Source organism: Lethenteron reissneri, chromosome 44 (assembly GCF_015708825.2).
Source record: "Lethenteron reissneri isolate LAM-NWPU_2019-01 chromosome 44, ASM1570882v1, whole genome shotgun sequence".
NCBI lineage: Eukaryota > Metazoa > Chordata > Hyperoartia > Petromyzontiformes > Petromyzontidae > Lethenteron > Lethenteron reissneri.
Genome location: NC_083822.1, coordinates 2,417,621 through 2,436,590, shown reverse-complemented (window position 1 = coordinate 2,436,590; position 18,970 = coordinate 2,417,621). Strand labels below are relative to the sequence as shown.

The following is an 18,970-nucleotide window of genomic DNA, read 5'->3' as shown; positions in this document are numbered from 1 at the left end:
CATACATTACTCTGCACACTGCACCATGCCAGTGAGTGGAACGCGGTCTGAAAGTCACCGTAAACGTGAACACAATCAGTTAAGATCCGAAATGGTTTATTACGTCCTTCCAATGATTGCTAAGCCAGAATCCATCTTCTCGGTTGAAATTGTCTCTGTGTTTGTATATGTGGATCGCCTCATGAACGAATCTCTCATGATAGCCAGATGGCTTGCAGAGAACCTCTGTCTTGGAGAAGTCAATGTCATGTGAGCCCACTGAATTGTAACAGTGATCTGCCACGGCTGAGGTGTTTGTCCTACCGTGTTTTAGGTCTGCCTTATGTTCACGGATGCGGTCCGAGACATGTCGTTTGGTTTCTCCAATGTAACTGCTACCACAGAGGCAACTTAGTTTGTAGACGCCAGGGTACTGTATGTCTGGAACCACATCTTTTACAGACGGGACCAGATCACGGATTTTATGTACTGTGTTGAATCGGACCTGGATCTTGTGTTTAATCAGGATTTTGGAGATCTTTTTTGTGACCCCAGCAATGTAGGGTAAGGTGATGGTCTTGAAAGGCTCCTCAACAGGATCCTTCTTGATGGTTGGAGTGATGGCTTTGCGGATTGTGTAGTCGGAGTAACCATTAGCCTTAAGAGCTTGGCGTACGTGTTTGAGTTCACTGGAAATGTGTTCATGGTCGGAGATGCATTGGGCTCTATGATATAGAGTCTTGATGAGGGAATTCTTCTGGGATGGATGGTGGTGGGAATCCGGTTTTAGATAAGCATCCGTGTGGTGGCTTTCCTGTAGACAGAGTGGCTCATTGAACCATCAGGTCTCCTTTTGATTAGGACATCCAAAAAGGGTAGCTTGCCATCATTTTCGACTTCCATGGTGAATCTGATGGCTGGGTGTATGGAATTGATGTGGTCGAGAAATTGGTCTAGAGCAGGCCGGCCATGTGGCCAGATGACAAAAGTGTCGTCTACGTACCTCTTCCATAGGGTCGGGCGTAGAGTGGCAGTCTGGATGGCGTCCGTCTCAAATTTCTCCATGAAGATGTTGGCTACAACCGGAGATAGGGGGGAGCCCATTGGGGTGCCCTCAATTTGCTTGTAGAAGGCTCCATTCCAGGTGAAGTATGTATTGGTTAAGCAGTGTCTCACCAGGGGGGGTACCCCAGCATTCAGTCCTTGATGAACCAAGTCTTCAATGATTGCGATGGTGTCAGGCACAGGCACCTTAGTGAACAAGGAAACCACATCAAAACTGACAAGCAGGTCGTCTGGGGACAGGGCAATCCCCTTGATTGTCGATACCAGGTCAGTAGAGTTTAGTACTGCAGAGGTGGTTTTTCCAGTGAAAGGCCGTAGGATTTCGGACAAAAAACGAGCCAGTTTGTAAGTGGGGGAGTTGATAGTAGAAACAATGGGACGAAGAGGTGTATCTTCTTTATGTATCTTTGGCAAGCCGTACAATCTTGGTGGCTGCAGATAAATATGCTAAATTCCTTTTGATATGCAAATTCCTTTGTCAATGCGCCCAGCTTATATATATGCTCCATGCTCGTGTGCTGTTTCATTCAGACTCTGTCGCCTCGACGGACCTGGTTTTCACCTGAGGACGGCTGCTTGCGTTGTGGCCGAAACGTCGTGAGAATTGTTTTATTATGTTTTATTTTTATTATTTTATTACTTCCCTTCTACGTGACTTTACCGAAAGAACCAAGAAGATGAATCCCTGCAGTCACGAAAGCTTTAAATCGAAATTTAACCGCCTCTACGGGGAGGGTTTCCACATAACTTTGAGATCCTTCAACAAGCTCCGGGATAAGAAGGCTCAGCTAATCGAGTCTCTCACCTTTCTGAAGAGATGCCGCGACTCTAAGGTAATACCAAACGCATTTACACTAACATCTGCTGCTGTAACTTCTTCTAATGCGAAACGAATTCTGTCTAGAACTAGCTTAGCTCTTATCTCAGAGAAAATCAGACTTACGCGCACCGAACTAGATCAGTTAGACAAGACACTCTACAAATCACACTTATCTTTGAGTGTAACAATGTCCACATCGGATTGGGAACATGTGGAAAAAATGACTGCCTCTTCAGCTGCCGCTATGTCGACTAAATGTAAGGACAACTTGATTTCCAAATTCAACCGCCTCTCAAACAAGAAACCGGACCCACACATTGAAAAGCTAGATGTTAACAAAGTCGTAATTAATCGCAGTAACAGTCCTATTTCTGAAGGTTTGAAATCCGTTTTAGCTAAAGGACTAAACTTTGCAGTCACACCTAGACACATACCAGTTAATGATATAATTGCTCGATTAGATGTAGCTCTCAAGGGCTTGAGTCACATCGCTGCAGACGTAGCAAGATCTGAAATCTCTGTAACCCTCAAAAACGCTAAATGCCAGCTAGCAACATCAGCAAAGATGAGCGTTTTGAATTAGCTCAATTAAAAAAGAGGGATGACAATGTCATCCTCTCAGCCGACAAAGGCAATGCCACTGTCATCATGGACAAAATAGAATACAACAACAAAATTCAAGAACTACTCAACGATGGCAGCTATACAAAAATAAAAAGAGACCCCACCAACAGCCTCGTCTCCAAAACCAACAACATCATTTCTGCTTCAACCACATTAATTGATCAGACCAAACAGTTCTCGTTGAAACCTTCTGCAGCCAGGCCACCAAGATTGTACGGATTGCCAAAGATACATAAAGAAGATAACCTCTTCGTCCCATTGTTTCTACTATCAACTCCCCCACTTACAAACTGGCTCGTTTTTTGTCCGAAATCCTACGGCCTTTCACTGGAAAAACCACCTCTGCAGTACTAAACTCTACTGACCTGGTATCGACAATCAAGGGGATTGCCCTGTCCCCAGACGACCTGCTTGTCAGTTTTGATGTGGTTTCCTTGTTCACCAAGGTGCCTGTGCCTGACACCATCGCAATCATTGAAGACTTGGTTCATCAAGGACTGAATGCTGGGGTACCCCCCCTGGTGAGACACTGCTTAACCAATACATACTTCACCTGGAATGGAACCTTCTACAAGCAAATTGAGGGCACCCCAATGGGCTCCCCCCTATCTCCGGTTGTAGCCAACATCTTCATGGAGAAATTTGAGACGGACGCCATCCAGACTGCCACTCTACGCCCGACCCTATGGAAGAGGTACGTAGACGACACTTTTGTCATCTGGCCACATGGCCGGCCTGCTCTAGACCAATTTCTCGACCACATCAATTCCATACACCCAGCCATCAGATTCACCATGGAAGTCGAAAATGATGGCAAGCTACCCTTTATGGATGTCCTAATCAAAAGGAGACCTGATGGTTCAATGAGCCACTCTGTCTACAGGAAAGCCACCCACACGGATGCTTATCTAAAACCGGATTCCCACCACCATCCATCCCAGAAGAATTCCCTCATCAAGACTCTATATCATAGAGCCCAATGCATCTCCGACCATGAACACATTTCCAGTGAACTCAAACACGTACGCCAAGCTCTTAAGGCTAATGGTTACTCCGACTACACAATCCGCAAAGCCATCACTCCAACCATCAAGAAGAATCCTGTTGAGGAGCCTTTCAAGACCATCACCTTACCCTACATTGCTGGGGTCACAAAAAATATCTCCAAAATCCTGATTAAACACAAGATCCAGGTCCGATTCAACACAGTACATAAAATCCGTGATCTGGTCCCGTCTGTAAAAGATGTGGTTCCAGACATACAGTACCCTGGCGTCTACAAACTAAGTTTCCTCTGTGGTAGCAGTTACATTGGAGAAACCAAACGACATGTCTCGGACCGCATCCGTGAACATAAGGCAGACCTAAAACACGGTAGGACAAACACCTCAGCCGTGGCAGATCACTGTTACAATTCAGTGGGCTCACATGACATTGACTTCTCCAAGACAGAGGTTCTCTGCAAGCCATCTGGCTATCATGAGAGATTCGTTCATGAGGCAATCCACATATACAAACACAGAGACAATTTCAACCGAGAAGATGGATTCTGGCTTAGCAATCATTGGAAGGACGTAATAAACCATTTCGGATCTTAACTGATTGTGTTCACGTTTACGGTGACTTTCAGACCGCGTTCCACTCACTGGCATGGTGCAGTGTGCAGAGTAATGTATGGTGTCGTAATTGTATAGTAAACATATAGCAGTGTGATACACATTAGGGTGGGTAGAATAATACATAGTGTTATATTAAAATGGATAAGGCAGCAACTGCAGCAGCAGCAGCAACTGCAGCAGCAGCAACTGCAGCAGCAGCAGCAACTGCAGCAGCAGTAGAAACTGCAGCAGCAGCAGCAACTGCAGCAGCAGCAGTAACTGCAGCTCCCTTTGATGCTGTTAATCCTGCATAATGCACATGCATATGCAGTACTAATCACATTCCTGCATTTCCCATAAATATGCTAAATTCCTTTTGATATGCAAATTCCTTTGTCAATGCGCCCAGCTTATATATATGCTCCAAGCTCGTGTGCTGTTTCATTCAGACTCTGTCGCCTCGACGGACCTGGTTTTCACCTGAGGACGGCTGCTTGCGTTGTGGCCGAAACGTCGTGAGAATTGTTTTATTATGTTTTATTTTTATTATTTTATTACTTCCCTTCTACGTGACTTTACCGAAAGAACCAAGAAGATGAATCCCTGCAGTCACGAAAGCTTTAAATGGAAAAAAGACGTGCTCGTTCATGGCGATGACGGCACTGTGGATACCCGAGTAATGATGTCAATAGCACCCCACAGCTTTGAGCCGTGTTTGTGCATGTTGATGTCATGTCTCCCTCCCCCACCCACCCACCAGCCACTCCGGATGTGTAGTTCACGCAATGTGGGAGAAAACGGGAGGTGAAGGAGAGAGAAAGGTCTTGAAACGGAGAGGAAATAAAGAGCCAAACGGGAAAATGAGAGCAAGGGAAAGTGACAAACATTAAGTAGGATTAGCGAGAGGCAAGGGAGAATGAGATTGGAAAGGGAGAGGTGGTAATGCAGAGAGCAAGGATGAAAAAGAGACATAGGGTGAGGGAATTGGGTGAGATATAAAGGAGGATGGTATAAAATACAGAGGGAGAGGTATTAAAGGGGACAGAGGAGGAGACAAAGCAAGAAATCCAGATAAACTGATAGATGTGACCTTACAATGGGTAATAAGAGCCATGTATGGCTCACGTGGCGATTGGCTTGCCGGTCCCGCTTTGTAGCCAATAAGGGGAGAGCCAGGGATCATGGTCTCGGCGTAATCACGGTATGTTAGCTAGGGTCATTGGCTTGGCCAAGTTGAGCCTCAGCTAATGGGAAGCCGGATCAGAGGCGTGGTCCCGAGATTGACGGGGAATGATCTTGAACGGACTGGGCGGACTACGGAGGATTGGCTGGGGGGTACTACGTGACCGAGGGATGAAGAGGGAGAGAGACGAGGGAGTCGGAACGAAGAGAGCAGGAGCCACGCGCGTACGGGGCTCTGAGTGCCACGTGTGTGGGTGACTGAGCGGATTGTCTGCCCACTTCCCGTTGCCTGTCAGCAACGGCGAGTGCGTGTACTGTGGAAGTGAAAAATAAAGAACTGATTCCAAGAGCCGTCTCGAGAAGGTTTATTACATTGGTGTCAGAAGTTCTTCTGGGACCGTTTGGGCGATCTTCAAGATGTCCAAGCACCTCAGAAAGAAGAACCCGCCCGAGCCTCCATCGGAGGAAGACGTCGAGACGGACGAAGATGATCTGCTTGGGGCTACAGCTCCTCTGCCGCCAGCTGCTGCTACTCCCCTCGACGCTTCTCAACGCCGACAGGGAGAGGATTCGACCGCCGCGGGGGCGAAGGACGGATGGCGGCTGATGGCGGAGCAGATCGAGTCTTTACGCGCTATTCTGCTCAGTTTGGTGACTGCGGTGGCGTCCTCACCAGCCGTGAGTCGCCAGATAGCGGACCAGCTTAACGCTGTGGAGAGAGATCCTGCCCAGGAATCGGCGTCCGCCATTGCTCCTGCCACGCGGGAAGAGACCGCCATCATGGGCGGAGCAGCAGCACCGGAGCCCTTGGGCGCCATTTTGTGCGAGCCTACCACCACGCGGTCGCCGGACGCCATTTTGCCTGCGACGGGTGGGCGCGGGAAACGAAGTTGGAGACGCCCGCGGCTTATGCCTGCCACCGCGGACATCGCCTTCCACAGATCAAGGAATTTATCTCCGGGGGCGATTGGAGTGCTTTTACGTGGCGCTTCGAGTCGGCCTTCAGATCCTTGCATTGGACGGAGGCGGAGGCACTGGAAGCGCTACCTACACTGCTCGATGATGTTTCGTTGGGGGTCTTCCGCTCCATCACGACGTCCAAGAAGAAGACGCTGCGTGATGCGTTCACAGAGATGGCGGAATTCTACGACCCGCCGACGGCGGCCACGAGAAAATTTATGTCGCGTCGTCGAGGACCGGAGGAGTCGCCTTTGGCTTATCGGGGGGCATTGGTAGCACTGGCCATGGCCGCGTACCCCAACGCGATAGCCGATCATCTGGATCCTCTCATCCTTTCCCGTATGCTGGAGCTGTCCCAGGAGCTCAACATCTCGCTGCCGGTATGCGGCCACGAACCGCTTACATCGAGATGGGTGGCGCGCTGCCTGGACGCTAAGTTTAACATCAAGCGCTGGGACCAGATGGTGGCGTGGACCGGAGGAGTCGTCTTTGGCTTATCGGGGGGCATTGGTAGCACTGGCCATGGCTGCGTACCTCAACGCGAAAGCCGATCATCTGGATCCTCTCATCCTTTCCCGTATGCTGGAGCTGTCCCAGGAGCTCAACATCTCGCTGCCGGTATGCGGCCACGAACCGCTTACATCGCGATGGGTGGCGCGCTGCCTGGACGCTAAGTTTAACATCAAGCGCTGGGACCAGATGGTGGCGTGGATGGGGAAACCCGAAATCGACGGGCCACCATTGGGGTGGTCTCCACGACTGGTCATCCACTGCTCCGACAACTCCGGCGACGACGACATGCTGGCTGTTGCTGCTGTTCCGCACGGGATTCCGGGACGGCGGCCACGCGACGAGCGTGGTGGCTACGCGAGCCGTCCACGTGCGATGGCCGAGGCGTCCGACCGCCGGCCGACGACGGCCACGTGTTTCAAGTGCGGCCGACGGGGCCATTTCGCCCGCGACTGCCGCTGCCGACCTCTGCCTTCACCTCTTCCGCCGAGGGGGCCTCCATCTCCCCCTCTGGGTGCGGAGCCACAACACCAACGTGCGAGTCGGCACAAATCGGACACCCGGCAGGTCGTGTCACATCATTCATCCACTCGCACACATTGTTGTACTCCTGATGATAATTGTCTCTCTTCTGCATCATTTCCACGCTCTGCTACACAATAAAAAAAATTGGCTCATAGGGTTGTAGCTGCGGCATCGGGCTCATCGACGGTACGGGGTACCATCGAGGGCGTCGACGTCCGTATTTTGGTGGACACTGGTGCATCGGCTACCATCATTTCCGATGTGATCTTTCATCTTTTGTCCATTCCCACGTCACGGATACATCGGGTTAATGATGCGTGCGTAGATGCAAATAGGGGTAGCATGGGTGTCTACGGTCAGGTCGATGTGAGTATCGCTATCGGGAATATTACCGCTAAGGGGGCCGTGTTGATCTCGCGTTCACTAGCTGTCCCATGCTTGCTAGGTACAGACTTTTTGCGCCGAATGCCACTAACTATACGGGTCGAAAAAAATGGTTTGGAAATGCCAGGGGGTCGTAGGATGTCGTTCCTGCCTTCTCTGCTGGGCAGTACGCCTCCGAGTAATGCGGTTACCGCCGTCGTCGCTGCTACGGTGGAGGTCCCATTGGGTGCACAAATGCTCATTCCGTTGCGTTACTGGAAACCTCTTCAAGTTAAAAAGGGTGCAATGGGCGTGCTTTTGTCCCCGTCAAATTCGGTAGCTAAATCTTTTTCCTTGGCGGCGGCCCAAACGATCGTGCGGCCAGGTCAGGCACCGTTCATTCAGGTGTTGAATGGAGGGCCTGACCGGATTGTTGTCCCAGAGGGATCGGTCTTGGCTCACGCCACTACCGATTTCGCCACTTTTGACGAAAAGCCGCACGCACAAATACCCACTGGTGAACGTCCACGCGATCGTTCGCAGGAATGATGGATCGCGGATTTGTGCGGGGAAAATTCTTCCTTGTCGGACGAGCAAAGGACTGCCCTGCAGTCATTATTGCTACGTTACGCTGACGTTTTCAGCAAGAATGACTTGGATCTCGGCCGCACGTCACTTTTGTCACACCATGTTGACACCGGTGCGACACCTCCCATCTGTATGCATCCGCATCGCATGAGCCCGGCGGAAAGAGAATATGTGCGCGGCGCTGTGGACGAGTTGTTGGCGGCAGATATCATTTCGCCGTCCAACAGCCCTTGGGACGCGCCCGTGGTTCTAGTCAAGAAAAAGGATGGTGGGACGAGGTTCTGCGTAGATTTCCGCCGGTTAAATAAGATTTCTGTGGCGGACGCGTACCCTTTGCCAAGGATGGATGACTCTTTGGATGCTTTATCGGGGGCTAAATTCTTTTCCACCCTCGATTTGTCCTCGGGTTTTTGGCAGCTTCCCCTCGATGACGAGCCAAAACCCAAGGCGGCGTTCCGCACACCGCAAGGTCTTTTTGAATTTAATCGGTTGCCTATGGGCCTGAATGCGGCTCCGGCGAAGTTTCAGCGACTCATGGAATTGGTACTGGCTGGATTACAGTGGGAAACGTGCCTCATATATTTAGACGATATCATCGTTTTTAGCTGCACGTTTCAGGAACACCTCCAACGCCTGGAGACGGTTTTTCAAAGGATGCGGTCGACTGACTTAAAGTTTAAACCAAGGAAATGCCACCTTTTGCAACACTCCGTCCGCTACTTGGGTCATATCGTCAGTTCAGATGGTGTGTCTACGGACCCTCAGAAAATGCAATGTGTCCGAGAGTGGCTCACACCCACTTCGGTGGGCGATGTTCGGCGGTTTATTGGGTTCGCATCCTATTATCGCCGCTTCGTTAAGAACTTTGCAACATTGGCTAAACCATTGCATGTTCTCACGGGCAAAAATCAAAGGTTTAAGTGGGGGCCGGAGGAGGAAAGCTCTTTTCACTCGCTTCGGGATCACCTTGCCACGGCGCCTACGCTCGATTACCCGGACTTTTCCCAGCCGTTCATCCTTGACACAGATGCTAACGACATCGGCATTGGGGCCGTTTTATCACAACGTAAAGACGGGGTGGAGCGAGTGGTTGCGTACGGCAGCAGAGTTCTATCCCCTGCAGAAACACGATATTGCGTGACAAGGCGGGAACTTTTGGCGACTGTGCATTTTGTCCGCCTGTACCGGCCGTACCTGTATGGAAGGAAGTTCTGCGTCCGCACTGATAATGCGGCTTTGCAATACTCCTTAAAACTGGACCAACCATCAGGCCAATTGGCTCGGTGGTTGGAATCATTACAGGAATTATCCTTCGACATTACATACCGAAAGGGGGTGCGCCACGCTAATGCGGACGCGCTCTCCAGACTGCCACCCGTTCCCCCGTGCACTTGTCTGATGGGTATGCACCGCTGTGCGGCGCCGCTCGCTTCGCCCTGTCCGGTTATGGGGGCGATGACGAACGAGGACGACCAGAAGGTGTCGGTGGACACTGACGATACCCTACAGCTGCCGCACTCAGTCTAGCTGCGCGAGCAGGAGGCTGATACCTCGCTGGCTCCACTGCGGGAATTGGTCGGCAAACAAAAAGCTCAATGGGCGGGTTGGAAGTGGCGGATGTTCCGGGGCAAGGCGGGGCTATTAATGTGCTCCGACGGGTTACCTGACCGACCACGCTTGGTCGTGCCTACTTCCCTTCGCTATGACCTGATGCGCGCTCTGCACGCTGACAAATTGATGCATCTCGGCGTGCAGAAAATTTCGGCCACGACGCAGAAAGATTTCTTCTGGCCCGGCATGACGGCAGACGTTAAGGACTTTGTCCGCTCATGCCAGGAGTGTGCAAAGAGGAAACCGCCTCGGAACCAGTATGTGCTGCCATTATGTTCCATCGAGGTGTCCCGCATCAACGAATTGGTTGCCCTGGACATTCTCGGCCCATTCCCTCCATCAGCTAGGGGAAATAAATACCTTCTGGTAGGGGTGGAATATTTTTCCAGATGGCCGATGGCCTGGCCTCTGCCCGACCAGACAGCCGCGTCCATCACCGATGCTTTCTTGAACGGGTACGTCATGGATAAAGGGGCACCCGAGAGGCTGCTCACGGATCAGGGACATAACTTCTCCTCCAAATTATTTAAGAAAGTTTGCGAGGCTCTGGGCACAAAGAAGATCTGCACTTCCCCGAACCATCCTCAAACAGATGGCATGCTGGAACGTTTCAACTGCACCCTCTCGGCTATGCTTTGTCACACGGTGAGTGAAAAGCAAACCGATTGGGACCTGCACATACCGGGCGTCTTAGCGGCATACCGCATGGTTCCACACGCGTCCACGGGATACTCACCATTTGTTCTGATGTATGGCCATGAGAACGTACCACCCATTGATGTACAACTGGGTACGCCGAGTAAACAACCGTCCCGCTCCTTGCCTGATCATGTACGGGACTCGCTTGAACGGGTTACGGAGGCACGAGAGGCCGCCAGGTGTGCGACGGCCCGTGCACAGGCAAGGAACGAGAAGTATGCGCGTCGATCGCATACTCACGTGTCCTGGTCAGTGGGCGACCTGGCATGGCTCCACTGCCCTCAAGTGCCGGTGGGCACATCCCCTAAATTGCACAGGCCGTGGCGGGGGCCTGTGACGTTGGTGAACATTCGGAACTTACAGAGTGTTCACGTCCAGTACGGAAAACGTCGGTGGTACGTCCATTCGTCGCGACTTAAACCCTATGTTAGTCCGCGTGTTGATCCCTCATCCCCACTCGCTGGCCTGCCGGGATCCGATGTGCCGGATGCGCCGCTTGCCTCGCCCGTTGATCCCCAGGGGGACTGTTGTGTGCCTCCTGCAGATGAACAGGTTCTGAGGGCTGGAGAAGCCCCCGCGGCCCCCCTTCAATGGGACCTGGCCTGGACATGACCAAAAACGACCAATCTTCTTCTTCACGCCTACCCCCTCCTGTCACACCAGAGACGAGGCGACCACACGCAGGAAGCGGAGAGGGCCCCGCGTCGCGCACGCGATCTAAATCTCTTCCGTTTTGTTAGCGTTTAATTGCCTCGCAAATCCTTGCCTGTCGTTACCGCGCTGCCGGGGCGCCCTAATGTATGTCTGATTGTTCGTGGGTGATCTTGTTTAAGTGTTGTGGGGTGCAGGGATGCCGTTTCACCCTTCATTGTTAATGCGCCTTGGTGCCCTAATAAGCTATTTTTATGGAATCGGTTGATCACCCCTTTTCCCAACCGAGTCGGCTGATTTTTTAACACCGGGGGGGGGGGGGGGGGGGTGATGTCCATGTATGGCTCACGTGGTGATTGGCTTGCCGGTCCCGCTTTGTAGCCAATAAGGGGAGAGCCAGGGAGCATGGCCTCGGCGTGATCACGGCAAGTTAGCTAGGGTCATTGGCTTGGCCAAGTTTAGCCTCAGCTAATGGGAAGCCGGATCAGAGGCGTGGTCCCGGGATTGACGGGTACACCAACAGCTGCACCTCCAGCCACCAGTCCGTCAAACTCTTGAAGTTTGCGGACGACACCACCCTCATTGGGCTCATCTCTGATGGGGATGAGTCTGACTATAGGAGGGAAGCTGACAACCTGGTGACCTGGTGTAGCCAGAACAACCTGGAGCTTAATGCTTTAAGACAGTGGAGATGGTTGTGGACTTCAGGAAGAATACAGCCCCACTCACCCCCATCACCCTGTGCGACTCCCCAGTCAGCAATGTTGAGTCCTTCCGCTTCCTGGGCACTATTCTTTCCCAGGACCTCAAGTGGGAACTGAACATCAGCTCCCTTATCAAGAGAGCTCAACAGAGAATGTACTTCCTACGGCAGCTGAAGAAATTTAATCTGCCAAAGACAATGATGGTGTGCTTCTATACAGCTATCATTCAGTCCATCCTCACCTCCTCCATCACCGTCTGGTACGCTGCTGCAACTGCCAAGGACAAGAGCAGACTGCAGCGTATCATCCGCACTGCTGAGAAGGTGATTGGCTGTAATCTACCAACCCTTGAGGACCTGCACACTTTGAGGACCCTGAAGCGAGCGAGGAAGATTGCGGACGATTCCTCGCACCCTGGATACTCTCTGTTCCAGCTACTCCCCTCCGGCAGAAGGCTGCGGTCCATCAAGACCAAAACCTCACGTCATAAAAACAGTTTTTTCCCATCTGCTGTTGGCCTCCTCAACAAGGCCAAGGGCTTAAAATGACTTTTACACTTAAAATGACTGTTACACTTACTATAACATTTTATCTACATAATAACACCTTTCCATACTTACAACGTGTAATCTTATTTGTATTTTTGTATTTTAAGATTGCTTAATACGGCTAATTAACATTTTACATTCGCATTTTATAAGGTCTACTTATTCATAATTTTAAAGATTTTAGCCCTTTGGTATTACTTATACTTTGTAACGTTAGTATAGTTAGAGTGTATACCTTTTATATAAGTTAAGATTCCTACTTGTTCAATGTATGCACCGTCCCGCCATAGTGAATTCCTTGTTTGTGCAAACTTACATGGCGATTAAAACCGTTTCTGATTCTGATTCTGACGGGGAATGATCTGGGCTTCTCCAATAATCGTAAAACCCTTATACAATCTGAATAAAAAAGGGAGATAGGTCTGTAAATCATTGTCAACCAAATGCAAAGCTAACTTGATCGCTAAATTCAACCTTCTATCAAAGAAGAAGCCGGAACCACACATTACAAAGTTAGATGTCAACAAGATTGCTATTAATCAGAGTAACATCCTAATTTCTGACAATCTAAAATCGGTACTAGCTAAAGGATTGAATTTCGCAGGTACCCCTCAGCATATCCCAGTGGAGGATATAATCTCCCAGGTCGATGTAGCCCTCAAAGGCTTAGGACACATCCAAACAAACGTTGCTAAAGCTGAAATTGCCACAATCCTCAAAAATGCTAAGAAACCCATGAGCAACATCAGCAAAAACGAGCGCTATGAACTCGCAAATTTGAAAAAGAGGGATGACATAATCATCCTCTCGGCCGACAATGGCAATGCCACTGTCATCATGGTTAAAACCACATACAACAACAAAATCCTGGACCAACTCAATGTTCGCAGCTACTCCAAATCCAATAGAGATCCGACTAATAGCCTAACTACTAAAACCAACAAGATCATTACCAGTTCGACTTCCCTAATCGAACCAGTCAAACGGCTTTCCCTATAACCCTTGGCTGCCAGACCACCCAGATTCTATAGTCTTCTCAAGATCCATAAAGAAGGTACCCCACTATGGCCCATCGTGTCCACAATCAACTCACCTACCTACAAACTAGCCCGTTTTCTATTGGATACCCTGCTTCTCTTTACTGGTAAAACCAATTCAGCAGTACTGAATTCAACTCACTTGGTCTCTCTAGCCAAGGACATTTCACCGTCCCCTGATGATGTCCTCGTCAGTTTTGATGTGGTCTCTCTATTCACCAAGGTTCCAGTGCCAGACATGGACTGAACTCTGATGTCCCTGCACTGGTTAGGCACTGCCTCACTAACACGTACTTCACCTGGAATGGTGCCTTCTGCAAACAAAATGTGGGTACCCCTATGGGTTCCACCTTGTCACCAGTGATAGCCAATATTTGCATAGAGACATTTGAGACAGACACCATCCAGACATCCACCCTGCGACCTTCCCTGTGGAAGAGATATGTGGATGATACTTTCGTCATTTGGCCCCATGGCCTACCAGCATTGAACAAACTTCTCGACCACATTAACTCCATACACCCATCCATCAAATTCACCATGGAAGTGGAGAAGGATGGCAAACTACCATTCTTGGATGTTCTGTTTGAGAGAAGGTCCAATGGCTCTTTGGGAAATTCTGTCTACAGGAAGGCCACCCACGCAGATTCATATTTGAAGCCTGATTCCCACCACCATCTGGCACAAAATAATTCCCTCATCAAATCACTGTACCATAGGGTATACTGCATCTCTGACGAACACCACCTGACCAGTGAATTGGAACAAGTACACATGGCCCTTAAGATGAATGTATATTCAGACCGTACTATCCGCAAAGCTGTTTCTCCCACCATGGAGAAACAACCTCATGAGACTCAGATCAAAACCATGACGTTGCCATACATAGCAGGCGTTACCAAAAAGATTTCCAAAATTCTAAACAAAGACAAGATCCAGGTCCATTTCAGTACAGTACACAAAATCCGTGATCTGATCCTATCCGTAAAGGATGTCATTCCTGACTTACAGTACCCCGGTGTCTACAAATTGAATTGCATTTGTGGTGACTTATATCGGGGAAACGAAACGACATATATCTGATCGCATTCGCGAGCAAAAGTCAGATTTATAACACGGTAGGACGAATTATTATACCGTAGCTGATCATTGTTTCAACACAGCGGGTTCTCATGATATTGTTTTCTCCGATACCAAAGTACTCTGCAAGCCGTCTGGATACTACCAAAGATTTGTCGATGAAGCCATCCAGATATACAAACATAGACACAAATTCAACCGAGAGGATGGTTTCCAATTAAGCAATCATTGGAAGGATGTCATCAACAATATCAAACGTTAGCTGCCTTATAATTGTACAGCCATATCCATATTTCTAGTTTTTACTCCCAGCCCGATAACACCACCATCACTAAGAAATGTTGATGTACAACAGTGTTTCAATAGCGCAAAAAATTATGCCCCCCATCCCACTCTCCCCCACCCCCCCCTTCTTCCCGTTCCCCCCCACCACATTCGTCATACAGGCACCATACTCACACTCACCCTCCCCTCCCCTGGAATCACAAAGAAAGAAGAAAAATATGGTTATCTATCGGCTTAACTCTGCCCTATAATTGTACAGCCATATCCATATTTCCAGTCTTTTACTCCCAGCCTGATACACCACCTACACTAAGAATTTTTTACGTACAACGGTGTTTCAATAGCGCAAAAAGTTGTCCCCCCCATCCTACTCTTCCCCCTCCCCCCGTTTCCCCCACCACCACATTCGTCATACACCTCCCCTGGCATCACAAAGAAAAAAGATGGTTATATATCGGCTTAACTCATGCTAATCCCCTGCCCAACCGCCCGCAATGCCACACGGCCTGCCACATGCTCCCCCCCTAGTTCCCTATATAAACATGTGTCTCTAAATAGTTATCTTCATACGCTACAGTAATTTTGCTGATGAAGGATGCTTGTGTTGCTTCCAAAACGTCGTGATTTAATTTAGGTTGTTTTACAGGTAGGAACAACAGTTCCACACTGCCCACCAGGGATTATTTGTCTGTCTGTCTGTCATGCATGGCCCCGCCCCACCAGAGCCCTCCCATTGGCTCGGGGGCGCCAACCAATGGGAGCGCTGGGTTTGGGTTGTAGAGGGGGGGGGGGGTAACGGTGGGGGGGGAGAACTGCCGCGAGGAGACGGGCGATGTTTCATTCACAAAATGGAACTGGGGAACGGTGGCTCCATTCATAAAATTAATCGGCTTAGCTTCTGCCCCAAGTCCACACACCGGTCACCCCTGTGTCCTAAAATTACGTCATTAATCAGCTTATCTCAGCTTAACCCCCCCGCCCCTGACTCCGCACGGCGCACCCCCCCCTTTCATCCCTCCTCCCTGGCTCCTCCCACCTTTTTACCCGATATAATCGCTTGTCACAAATAGCTCTCTCTATTCACTACAGTAATTTTGCTGTGGCTGTTCCACCTGATGACGGAAGCTTGTGTTGCGTCCGAAACGTCGTGATTTAATTTTTATTTTATTTTTTTTCATCTACGTGACTTTACAGAAAGAAACAGAATGTAAAACATAATGCCACTGTGCATTCAGAAGATAGTTTTAAATCAGTGTACTTTGGTGACAATTTTCAACGTTGATAAAGCAGAGAATAAAAGGGGGAAATACATATCCATTTCTATCATTATTGTGAGTTTATTTAAGAAGTCTGTACATAAGCCAGGTTTTCATTATGTTACATGTAGCCCCAGTGGCCTAATGGATAAGGCACTGGCCTCCTAAGCCAGGGATTGTGGGTTCGAGTCCCACCTGGGGTTGCTCAGAAGAAGCTGTTCATTTTGTAAAATCAAGATGTCAATTTTACGAATCTGATAATGAAAATTTTAGATTTGCAGCTTTCGTGACTGCAAGGATTCATACTCTTTGTTTTTTTTCGGTAAAGTCACGTAGGTAAAACAATCAAATATAATAAATGAAAACAACTAAATTAAATCACGACGTTTCGGAGGCAACACAAGCCTCCCTCATCAGGTGTAAAAAGGCACATCAAAATAACTGTGCCTTCACGTTGTAATTTAATTTAGTTGTTTTCATTTATTTTATTGTTTTACCTATGTGACTTTACCGAAAAAAACAAAAGAATGATAATGAAAAGCCAAAATGGCACTGTGCCAAGAGAAGATAATTTTTAATCAGTGGACCTTGGTGACAATTATCAACATGGATAAAACAGAGGGGACGGAAGGGGAAAAAACATATCATTATAAAATTATTATTGTGAGTTGATTTAAGAATTCTGTACATGAGCCAGATTTTCATCATGCTACATGTAGCCCCGGTGGCCTAATGGATAAGGCACTGGCCTCTTAAGCCAGGGATTGTGGGTTTGAGTCCTACCTGGGGTAGCTGAGCAACGAATGCACATTTTGTAAGGTGAAGAGTCTGAGAGTGAGTGTATGTGTGTGTGAGAGTGTGAGGGTGAGTGTGTGTTTGTGAGTCTGTAAGAGTGTAAGAGTGTGAGAGTGAGTCTGAGAGTGTGAGAGTGAGTGTATCTGTGTGTGAGTCTGTGAGTGAGTGTTTGTGTGTGTGAGTCTAAGAGTGTGTGTGTGTGTGTGAGTCTGAGAGTGTGAGAGTGAGTGTGTGTGAGTCTGAGAGTGTGTGTGTGTGAGAGTCTGAGAGTGTGAGAGAGAGTGTGTGTGAGTCTGAGAGTGAGTGTATGTGTGTGTGAGTCTGAGAGTGTGAAAGTGAGTGTGTGTGTGTCAGTCTGAGAGTGTGAGAGAGACTGTGTGTGAGTCTGAGAGTGAGTGTATGTGTCTGTGAGTCTGAGAGTGTGTGTGAAAGTGAGTGTGTGTGTGTGTGTGAGTCTGAGAGTGTGAGGGTGAGTGTGTTGTGTGAGTCTGAGAGTGAGTGTGTGTGTGAGTCTGAGAGTGTGAGCGTGAGTGTGTGTTTGAGTCTGAGAGTATAAGAGTGGGTGTGTGTGTGTGAGTCTGAGTGTGTGTGTGAGTCTGAGAGTGTGAGAGTGAGTGTATCTGTGTGTGTCTTATTTACCTAGAGTGTTATACAGGTAGGAACAACAGGTTCCACACTGCCCACCAGGGACTATTTGTCTGTCTGTCTTTCGTGCATATCCGGAATTCCGCCAACCCATGCACCTCCCCACCGAACACCGAGCTACGCCGCAATTGGTTGACGATGTTCAAGTTCAAGTTCATTTATTAGGTATAGCCCTGTGAGCCATTCAGCTCTTGAATCGGGGGTAACCGCAACAAACAAAAAAACATGAACAAAAAACATCTTAAAGTGAATATGTGACTAAGTGCAAACAGAAAATTCAAGAAAAGACAGCAAAAATATTGCAGAAAAAACACCGTACACCAACGCTGTGTGCAAAAATCTCAGTGGGATGCAAGTCAAACAACAACAACCACAAGACAGCTTAGATTAAGGCCATCAGTCTAACTCTGTACTACAACAAACAAACATGGCTAAACCAATACACTTTTCGAAATCACCAAAATAAAGCCATGAAAGCAATGAAAAGCAACCATAGGAACTGTGACGGAATTTTCACAATAAATGGCATAAACAACATCTACTACCAAAACCCTGCAGCCATAGCTGGCTGCATGAGTCACTCCACAACAGCAGGAGCATCAATCGGAGTATTGTAATTTTTCAATGCACCTTTAAGATCAGCACACTAAATCAAAACACAGGTCATACTTTGTAGCGATCATCCGGAGCGAAACATTTAATTTTAGGTCACTGAATAGCACTGGCAGCTAGGGGTGTACAACTCCTCTAGAGCAGTTTTGAGTGAAGATCTCATAGGTAGTGACTCAAGTTTCAATTTATTTGCAACAGCATTCCAGACCCTGGGGGCATCAATAGCAAAGGCCCTTCCTCCAGTATATGTACGGGAATAGGGAATATTAAGCTGGTAAATGAGTGTAGACCTTAGGTCAAATTTGTTCTTTGAAACAGAGACGAGATTCAGCAGGTAATCTGCAGATTTTTTTGCAAGTACATCATGAATAAATAAGATCTGGTGCACAAGCCGTCGAACATTCAGAGATGTTAAGTTTGACCCAATGTAGAGATCACAGTGGTGAGTCCTATATGGGCAGTTCAATGCAAATCTTAAGGCCGAGTGATACATTGAGTCAAGCTTCTTCAGTACAGTACTTGGGGCTGATTTATACACAATGTCACAGTAATCAAGTAGAGGCAGTATGGTAGCTTTAATCAATTTCAAACGGAACATAGGAGGGAAGCAGTGCTTGTGTCGATATAGAAAACCAATTTTAATTTTTGTCTTTTTCCCAATATAATCAATGTCGGGGAGGGTGGGGGGGGGGTAAACATGTCCACTCATCCAACTGCCCCCCCCCTCCCTTGAACGCCGCGCTGTCCAACCAAGTTCCTACCTGCCCACTCCGAAGGAACGTGTTTCTCTCACCTCGGGTTTGGCTGGGCTTAGAGGAGCTTTCGGTCGTGCT

At 48.7% G+C, this 18,970-nt stretch overlaps 2 non-coding genes across 2 annotated transcripts; both read left to right on the top strand.

Moving 5' to 3' along the window:
- Positions 1-16,215: 16,215 nt before the first annotated feature.
- On the top strand, positions 16,216-16,288 carry TRNAR-CCU (transfer RNA arginine (anticodon CCU)). Its single transcript has one exon. It is a non-coding gene; the product is annotated as a tRNA-Arg (tRNA).
- A 515-nt stretch (positions 16,289-16,803) lies between these two features.
- Positions 16,804-16,876, top strand: TRNAK-CUU (transfer RNA lysine (anticodon CUU)). Its single transcript has one exon. It is a non-coding gene; the product is annotated as a tRNA-Lys (tRNA).
- Positions 16,877-18,970: the final 2,094 nt, after the last annotated feature.